At 35.8% G+C, this 9,604-nt stretch overlaps 1 protein-coding gene across 3 annotated transcripts in view; it reads left to right on the top strand.

The window, feature by feature from the left end:
* Positions 1-1,381: 1,381 nt before the first annotated feature.
* nck1b (NCK adaptor protein 1b) overlaps positions 1,382-9,604 on the top strand; it is a 27,363-nt gene continuing 19,140 nt past the window's right edge. For 2 of the 3 annotated variants that reach the window (XM_024280349.2, XM_024280348.2), the window contains exon 1: positions 1,382-1,668. The gene's annotated coding sequence lies outside the window, so the exon portion shown is untranslated. The remainder of the gene's footprint in view (positions 1,669-9,604) is intronic. The other variant, XM_024280346.2, reaches the window with a different exon arrangement.

The following is a 9,604-nucleotide window of genomic DNA, read 5'->3' as shown; positions in this document are numbered from 1 at the left end:
TCAAGCTGAGATGGACTTTTCTTTTTTTTTTTTTTTCTTCCCACGGGGTATTTATAAAGGCTATAAAGGAGGCCACGTCTCTCATTTAAGTCTGGCTCTATAAAATAAGCATGCTTCACTAACAGCCCAGCAGGTGGCATTCATGATCTACTTCATTAATCTGACTGCTGAGGGCAGAAGTAGCAAGCAAACTAACAAAGTCAATTATTGGGATAATTAGTAGGAAGAAAAATAAATTAATACCATCCGATGACTTCTATTTCCCTTTTTAGTTTAAAGAAATCACATAAAACCATTTCCTTATAAGCAAGAACCAGACACTATCTGTGGAATTTGCACAAACATTGTCATGTGTTAGTTTTTCAAATTCCCACAAATGTGGTTTAGGGTCAAAATTCAATGTGAAAGCAAAACTCTAGTCTAGTCTTACTATTTTAAAGTGGATAACCTAATCAAAAGACCTATAATAGTTTTCATTTTTTTGACATTATTTTCTTAATTTTGTTGTTTCAAATAAAATCTAAAGCTTGACAACATGGATGTTGGTGTTTGAGTGGTAGCAAACGCTGCAGGCTTGTTTTGAGTTGGGCTTTTGGGCGGGTAGACTGAACTTGCAGTGAAGGTCCATCTGCTTGAGCAGGAAACAGATTGCATCCTGCAACAAGCTGCAGAACCCTCCAAATTACTCTGCAGCTCTCTTCACCACAGACATGTTTATTAGATATGTCATTGTTTCAGGGGAGGGCGTCGAGTTCAGGAGCACTTGATGATGAGTTCATGTGCCAATATCTATTTGGGTGTGTCTTTGACTCTGCAAATGACTGAGCATTTCTGTTAAATCCTCACGAAAAACAAAATCCTACATTCTAACATGTGTATTTGGTGAAATTCTCATCTTTCTTAATGCAATATAAAATGCATTTCTCTGAAAAAGTGACTCATTTTAAGACACAGGGCATTTTTTTTTAATTAGTTGCATTAGCAAAGATATTTGAAGATGAACAAATTAAAAAATCCAAAATAAAATTTCTAACTATGGTAAAAATGTGGTTGATAAATTTAGGATGTCTAAATACCACAAAATGTAGCCAATACCTGAAACAAAAAGTATTTGTTTAAATTTCAGTGCATAAATCAAATTGAACTATTACCTTAACTGTGCAAGAATAGGATTGTTTTGGCGTCTACACAACTTTTCCTATAAACAGATAAGAAATTTAGCTTAAATTAATTCTTATGTAAAATATAATTTTCCTATTTTTATGTAATTTCGGGCTTTCTTTGGTTTATTCCTTTTTTTCTAGCAGAAATAACTGTTTCCCAAACAAAGCACAACATTTAACTGCAGTATAAATGATTGACAGGTGAGTTGTCCAATAGGAGAGGAGGAGATTCTCCCGCAGCCAATCCCGTTGGAGTAAATGAGGCTGAGAGAGCTAGCTAGCTAGCTAGCCTAGCCGCGCAGTAGCAGTGATGCAGAAATGCCACACCAGCGGGCACAGCGTCTACTCAGTTAGGCTAGCTTCTTGGCTTTGGATATGGTGACTTGCTACTAGCTAGCAAGGACTGTGGGCATCCTTTTTTTCCCCAAGTATTTTTCCTCGGGACCCTTTTCTTAAAATTCCTCACCCAAAAAAGAGATAAGTGGAGGCGGCCATCAGCAGTCAGGTAAGACGTGGTCTGAATATGGCTTGAAATGCCTTGCTGCAGTCAGATCCACGCTGCTGCCGCTTAAAAATTCGTCCTGAGTAATAAAACTAGCTCATGGTCTCTCTGGAATCAACATTAAAGCTCATGCAGGCTAATGGCTAAGCGTTGACCCAGACAAAACCAAAATGACCTAAAATAATCAGTGTCGGATAGCTGCTAACGGTTTGATGTCTGTGTAATCCCTCTGCGTTTTAGTATTTTTTTTTCTAAAGCCACGTTGGATGTATTGACACGCTGTCAAGCTTAAGTTATTAAATTAAATCTAAAAATCTAAAAAAAATACAAGTTTTACACATAATTACGCGTTTGCATGCATTTATTTGTGAGATTTAGTTCAAAAAAGAGGATTTTTGTGACCTTATCTCATTTTATTATATGTTATTTATTATATGTTGTTATGTTACTGGTGTGTAGTTTGATTTATAGGCTTAAATGTATCTTAAATGAAGCCTAAGCTTAAGGATGGAAGTTGCTCTCCATTGCATGTTGAATATTATTTATGCATTTTTTTTTTAAAAAAAAACTAATAATAATGTATTATTTTAGCTAAAAAGAATGCAATTTTTGTCAGAATCCACAGATTACTTCTTGTCTATTTTTTTTTTTAAATTGCTCATCACATTTCCCTTTTGTTTATTTGAAGTAGGATGTTCATGGGATGCAAGGGAGTAACATATCCAAACATCAGCAGCAGCTGCTGAACACTTCTTTCTTTTGTTGTTCTGAGAGAAACACTTTGTCTTCTGGAATCCTGACTAAAAATCGTGTGGAGGTTAGGCACACTTTAAAGAGTGGATGATGCCCCATCAGCCCGTTTAATGTACTAAAATGTGTGCAAATTTTATTTTAATACCCATAAACAGAAATAGCCATAGGTTAATGTGCTCGGAAAAGTCGCAGCTGTCAGCTGTCAGCCTGCGTGCATTATTGAGGTTTCCTCCTGAAGCCGGCTTTCAGTTTAGCTCTTTGCAGTTGTAACGGTAGTTTGCCTTCACCTAAAGCAAGGCCTGCTTCTACTGAGCTTCCCTAGCAATTGCACACATATGTTATTGCACTTCTGGATATGGAATGATGATCTCATTTTATAGAATATCCTTTTGTCATCTCTTTTCTTGCGTCTGCCCTGTACGCTCTGTCTCCACCAAGTTGAAGGGGAAACTATCAAATGTGCTTTTAATGAGAGCCAGAAAACTTAACTGGCTTGCAAGTTCACTTTGTTAAATTAGTAGTTTCAGTGATCTAAATTCATGATGGGAATTTTGTCCAAACATTTTGAGAAGCGGGGCTTTTTAGTGTCTGTTTTCTCCCTAAAGGGGTTATTGCAACATTTTTTTTTAATACATTTCCTCTTTTTGCCTTTATTTAGTTTTGAAAAACAGGCCAATTTTGGTTGCATATCGACATGTTTTGACATTTTATCACACTTTTTTGGGTAGAGATACAATCTGGAGAAGATTTCTTGCTCATTCAATATAAATAAATAAATAAAAGAAATGACAAAGAAGCTGCATTTTTGATGTACTCTGAGGAAAAGTTACCAAAATTTCAACAGTTTATGGTTTTCTTTGTGGCAACTATCTTCCTCACTTCTGCAAAACCTTGGTGTCACCTGAGTGTGGTTTCAATGTCTGCTCTCAATTTTAATTGTAGGTTAATTCTAAGACATCCTGTTGTCTGAAATAGGTGAAGTAGGGAGTTTCAGTTGTTTTTTTTCTGTCTTAGTTCATGATGGTTTGGGGGGTTTCTTTCAGTGGCTTTGGACGAGTAAAACTGAGGATGTGGGCACTTGAGCAACAGTGACTTCATGTTGTTATGACAAACCCTGTATCTATGTCAAAAAAGGGAAGTTTGTCATAATGTCTATATAAAAATACATATCTGTTATGATAAAAGCAAACTTTTGCAGGGATTGTATTTCTAATTTACATATATATATATATATATATATATATATATATATATATATATATATATATATATATTTCAAAATTATGTGATAATATTCTCAAACTGAAAAACCAAGATGACGTTTTCTTTGTAAAAAGGAAAAAGTCTGTGTATTTTGTGGTTAAAAATACAAAGTTTGACACCTAAGGTTAATATAGACTATCTTAAAGAAACTTGCTAAGGAATTTAATCGATTTTTTTTTTCCCCCTCATTTTTCTCTGGGGCTGCCACGATTAGTCATCTAATCAACTAATTAAAATAGTTGACGACTAATTCAATAGTTGATTAGTCGTTATATTATATGGAGTCAGAGTGTAGTAAAGTTGTAAGTTATAATGGGATTATGCTAGCTTTTTGGACTGTTTTGGCATTTTTTTGTTTTTTTAGGCTATTTTGGAGTTTAGCTAATATTTTAGCTACATGCTAGCTGTTTTGACTAACTTTTTTTTTATTTTTTAGGCTATTTTGGCATTTAACTAATATTTTTGCAGGCTATCAATTTAATCGTTTTCTGCTATCAATTTCAGTGTTTTCTGCAATCAATTTCAGCGTTTTCTGCTATTAATTTACTCGTTTTCTGCTAGAAATTTAATCATTTTCAGCTATCAATTACAGCGTTTTCAGCTATCAATTTCAGCGTTTTCAGCTATCAATTTCAGCGTTTTCAGCTATCAATTTCATTGTTTTCTGCTATAAATTTCAGCGTTTTCAGCTATCAATTTCAGTGTTTTCAGCTTTCAATTTCAGCGTTTTCTGCTATAAATTACAGCGTTTTCTGCTATCAATTACAGCGTTTTCTGCTATCAATTACAGCGTTTTCAGCTATCAATTTAATCGTTTTCAGCTATCAATTTTAGCATTTTCAGCTATCAATTTAGTCGTTTTCAGCTATCAATTTCATTGTTTTCAGCTATCAATTTAATGGTTTTCAGCTATCAATTTCAGTGTTTCCTGCTATTGATTTACTCGTTTTCTGCTATCAATTTAATCATTTTCAGCTATCAATTACAGCGTTTTCAGCTATCAATTTAATCGTTTTCAGCTATCAATTTCAGCGTTTTCATCTATCAATTTAATTGTTTTCAGCTATCAATTTCAGTGTCTTCTGCTATCAATTTCAGCGTTTTCTGCTATTAATTTACTAATTTTCTGCTAGCAATATAATCATTTTCAGCTATCAATGACAGTGTTTTCTGCTATCAATTTTAGCGTTTTCTGCTATCCATTTCAGCATCTTCAGCCATCGTCACTAGCATCTTCAACGGCCAAATTCATCTTATTATCTTCGATAATGCTAGTGTGAATATATTTAGGTTTTAGTTAGATTAAAGCTAATGGTGGATAAAGATGTGTGTTTTACATCGACTTTGCGCATGACCCGATTAATCGACTAATCTGAAAAAATAATCGGTGATCAGTCGACTATTAAAATAATTGTTTGTGGCAACACTATTCTTATCCATGATGTAGTTGTTATTTTTAATCAGTAATTATAAATAATCTTTTGCCACAAGTTCAATGTTTTATTTTATGTAATCCAAAAGGTGTCGATTGATAATCACACATTTTTATTTATCCATTTCTAGCATATCAAATTTTACTAAAAGGCAATTTCTTGTTTGTTTTTTTCTAGTAGTACTGCTGAGGCTTTTTTCCCCTCTGTGTCCTATCAGAGATCTAGGTACTTGCTGTTTGTACAGAGCTCAATTTTGTGCTGATGAACATGTCATCTGAAATGCCTTCTGCTCTCAAGATGTTCACACGCAAGTTCCAACCTGTGGTCCTTCTACACTCCAAGTGCTTTTTTCAGTCCTTTTGTGGAAACATATTGTAGCTCATTCTCGCGGGCCTGATCAAAAACTTACAGGAATATATAATTTAGTAAAGTGTGGTTATTGTTAATGTTCAATATGAAGATTTTTTATTTATGAAGATCTTGTGAAATTGTGAATGTGTCAGAGCGCCTCCAATAGGCCAGCTTTCTTGTAACAGCCGGTCAGTTTTTTCTCCTGTTTTTTTGTGTTTTATCTAAACCTTGCATAGTGGATGGAGTGTGAACAGTGTGAGTGCACCACAGCACACGACTCGGCGGTAAACACAAACCCCAGTAAGATGGTTAGTCTTCTTAAAAAGAAAATATATTTGAGAAAGAAAACATCTAGATGTCAACATCATCACTTCTGCTTGCTCTGTATTGTTTACGTAATCTTTTCTTGTGTCACATGCTGACCTGTCACTTTTCACCTAAGGTTCAACCATTTGATGGGAACTGATTACAAGACGATGAAGTTGTCGTACATTCAAAAAATTTCGTCCCCTAAATGATTCAATTTAATTAAACTGAGGCATGATTTAAGAATTAAAATGTTTGGCTTATATTTAGCAAACAAAACCAAGTTATAAATATCAGTATTGGGTTGAAATATCTGATATCAGCAAAAATCCAACATTGACTGTCCATTTTGTGGCAATAAACAAACAAATTGACATGTTAAAGCTCACTTTCTAAAAAAAAAAAAACACAGCAGCAGTACATGATTACAACCAGCAGGTTGTGTAGGTTTGTGTTGTGGCTGTTCGGCAAAATCAATGATCTGGCTGTCGTGTCTGACGTATACAGACTGCGTAAAAGTGATATCAGAAAAATCTGTGGTACTAAAATGCAACATTCCAAAACACATTCCAAGAGTTTCATCAGATTTGTTTCAAGAAAACGGACAAAAGACTAATGAGAAAAATGCATATTATTCGAAAGGTTCCTCATTTATAACTTCTGCTGTATTTACGACTCATTGATAGGGTCATGTTTCATGAACTGATGCGAGTAGTCATAATAACTGGTCCTGAACTAGACATTTTTCCACAGACTCTGTATCTGATACCAACCAGAACATTTGCAGAAGTTGGACATGGATCATTACTCACTGCGTGACGAGAAGAAACATAACAAAACATAAAACTTGAAACCAAAATAGTCGTCTTTTTTTTTTTTTTTTTTTGCTTTAGTTAAAGTTGATGTAGTTATTCTTCTTTTTGGAAAGCGAAACTTCATGGCAGAAATCACTGATTTGTTTTAATTTTCATAGGTAGAAAAATCATAAAAGTCCCTTTTTTTTCTCCTGTGTCTGTTGATCCATTTTTCTTACAATCTGATCAAATACTAAGATATGTTTTTAGACAGAGGGCTATTTTTGTCAGAAAAAAATCAGACTATATTGAAATAAATTGTTTAATTCAAAATGATCGTCTCAAGTACTATTGAACTAATCTGTACTGAGAGAATCTGTTTTGCCAGAAGACATTTGACATCTCGTCACCTCCAGAGAGTTCTGGAGCTCCGTCCCATGACAGGAAATTTTGGAGAAAAGGCTTTTTTTTTTAAATCTGTTTCCAAAACTTTCAAGTTAAAGCAGTTGACTTGTCTTTTGTTATAATAGAAAACCTTTAATTTTTTCAGCTTGGTTTGTCCCCATATTTCTAGTCCTTTAAACTAGGAAAAAAGGGGAATCCAGACTTTATTATGTGTTTTCATTGGCTGTATACTCATACTTTCACCATTTTTGTGAAATAAAGAAAATATATTGTCATTTCATTAACAAGGGCTGCCTAATAGACAATATAAGGATTGTGCTGGACACGTTGACTGAAAGTAAAACTTTATTAATAAGTTGAGATTCCCACTCATGGACAAAACCAATGATTGCACAAGATATGGTCTCATGTGTTCCTTTATTTTCACTAGGTGTATAGCATACTATAGGAGACTATGATGCAATAGGCACAGTAGAGTCCCTCAGAGGAAGACGGGTTGTACATCGACCTCTTCTTCAAGAGTAGTGATGCTGGGAACTGCTAAATTTGTTAAGGAGGAAACATGTTCTCCTTGTTAGGAGAAACTGTATCCAATGAGCCCACATCGCATTACACATAAGTGTGTCCACATCAGTTTCCGTTGGGTTGATCTGGAAAGTGCTGCAATTCATTTGATTACATAAACCAAACAATTTGTCTTACACACAGATGATAATAATACAGCTTAATGCAGTTGCCCATCTGTCTCTAAAGACCCACTGGGAGGAAAATTGTGTTTTGGTGTTTTAAATATGTTCTTGTGGCATTCTTCTGATAATGAACAACTTGTATTTAGAAAATTAGGCTTAAAATTGCATTTCTGAGTATTCAAATCATTGTAAATCTAAAAAAAATGCCTTTAAAAATTATATATTTATGTAGGTGTCTTAAATTCTCTGCTCCTTTCTATTCAAAGCATCCTTTTTTAGACACGATACATGGACAGATCCAACATTGCTCACCATTTTTGTTGCACCACTAATGTTAGGTTGGAGTTGTGAGGGGCTGTAAGCTACCGTAATAGCGTGTAAACAAACAGCTCAGTTATGGGGGGCGGGAAGAGGAGGTGGGGTTGCTACACGCCAACAACTCAGAGGTGAATTTTTAATGAACTCCTGCCGCTTTTCAGAATACTCTGTCCTAGAAAATGACAGGTAGTTTGATTTTGGAATAATTATAATTAATAGATCACTGGGAAGGCTTTTAAAATAATCTCGTTTTATCTTTGAAACAAGAAGAGCTTATCCAGTTTGCTAGTTCTCCCCCCCGGTGGGCACTACAGTAAAATCCACATGAGTGTATGCAGCTGTTATGAAGTGAAACTGAAGTTAAAACACTTGACTTGAGTTTGGTTTGGTGGTTTTGGATTTTGCAACACTTGACAGTTTCGATGGGATTAAACAATATAGATTTAGACAAAACCACATATTGGTTGTAGTTCCAATAAATAACATTTTGAGAAATCGCTTTCTTCTCCTCCTAAAGTGCTTCTGTAGATTTTCTGAAACTTTCCATTTTCCGCTCATACATGTGAGAGGGTTAGGGGGGGCTATTTTTGTTATTCCCAACCACGGAGAGTAATCCCAAGGGGTGGACAAGCAACTGCTTTCACACAGTCAGGAGTGCCGTCTTTTATTATTCTAAAAAGGCTTTTTCTCCTCCTTACGCTGCTTAAACTGCTCCGAAATGTCTTCTCATCTATTTAAGAAGGTACATTACATGCATCGATGCAAAGATAAATCATCTGAACCCCTCTGAACTCAAGCCGGCTCTGTCAGATTGCATCACTTTCCCATCATCCGGTCACCCTTGTGTCCACATTTCCTGTGTCACAGCTGGCCTGCCAAGTCTCCCATGACCCCTTGTTTCTCTCCTACTGTTAAGATTTGAGAGAATCCAGGTCATCTGGGATAAGATGTGGTCTCTTGGGCTTCGGCCTCTGCCTGTGAAAAGGAGCTCAGTCCGTTGGTCAGTCGGCGTCTATCTCCTCCACAGAGCAAATCCGCTGTACGGCTAAAGTGCAAGTTTTAGTTGAAGGAGGAGGAAGTGCAGCCGGCCAATGGGGCTGAGTTAGCAGTGAGCACATTCCAGAAGGCAGCAGAGCCCTGTGATTTTAGCAGGCTGTCACAGGGATTAGGTTACCCCGTCCACCTCTGTGAGCTCATGTTGTAGCCGTCTCAGTGCCTCGACAATCCTAATGAACAACATGACACTATTAGTTCCCACAGTGAGGAGGGAAGATAACATTTTTATTCCCTCAGAGTTTATCCTGCTCACTTTTAGCCTTGATTTTTTTTTTACCTTACTTCTTTATTTATTGATAAATAGAAATATTCATCAAATAAAATCATCTTGGTGACGATTTTCTTTTTTTTCTGTTGAAAACACTCTGTGAAAAATAAGTATTTTTGACCACTAGGAGCGCTGTTTGACCAGGTTCCTTTTCACGTTTTGTCTCCTTGCTGAGACATGTGGGGTTATAGTGGCAGATGTCGACTGCAGGATGTGGTGAACCCATGTGACTGTTTTTCATAGTAATTAAACGTCTCGCAGATTTGCACCGTGCATCTCTTTTTCTACTCGAAAATGCAGTTG

Source organism: Oryzias melastigma, linkage group LG20 (assembly GCF_002922805.2).
Source record: "Oryzias melastigma strain HK-1 linkage group LG20, ASM292280v2, whole genome shotgun sequence".
Taxonomy (NCBI): domain Eukaryota; kingdom Metazoa; phylum Chordata; class Actinopteri; order Beloniformes; family Adrianichthyidae; genus Oryzias; species Oryzias melastigma.
This window is presented reverse-complemented; position numbering and strand designations above follow the sequence as displayed.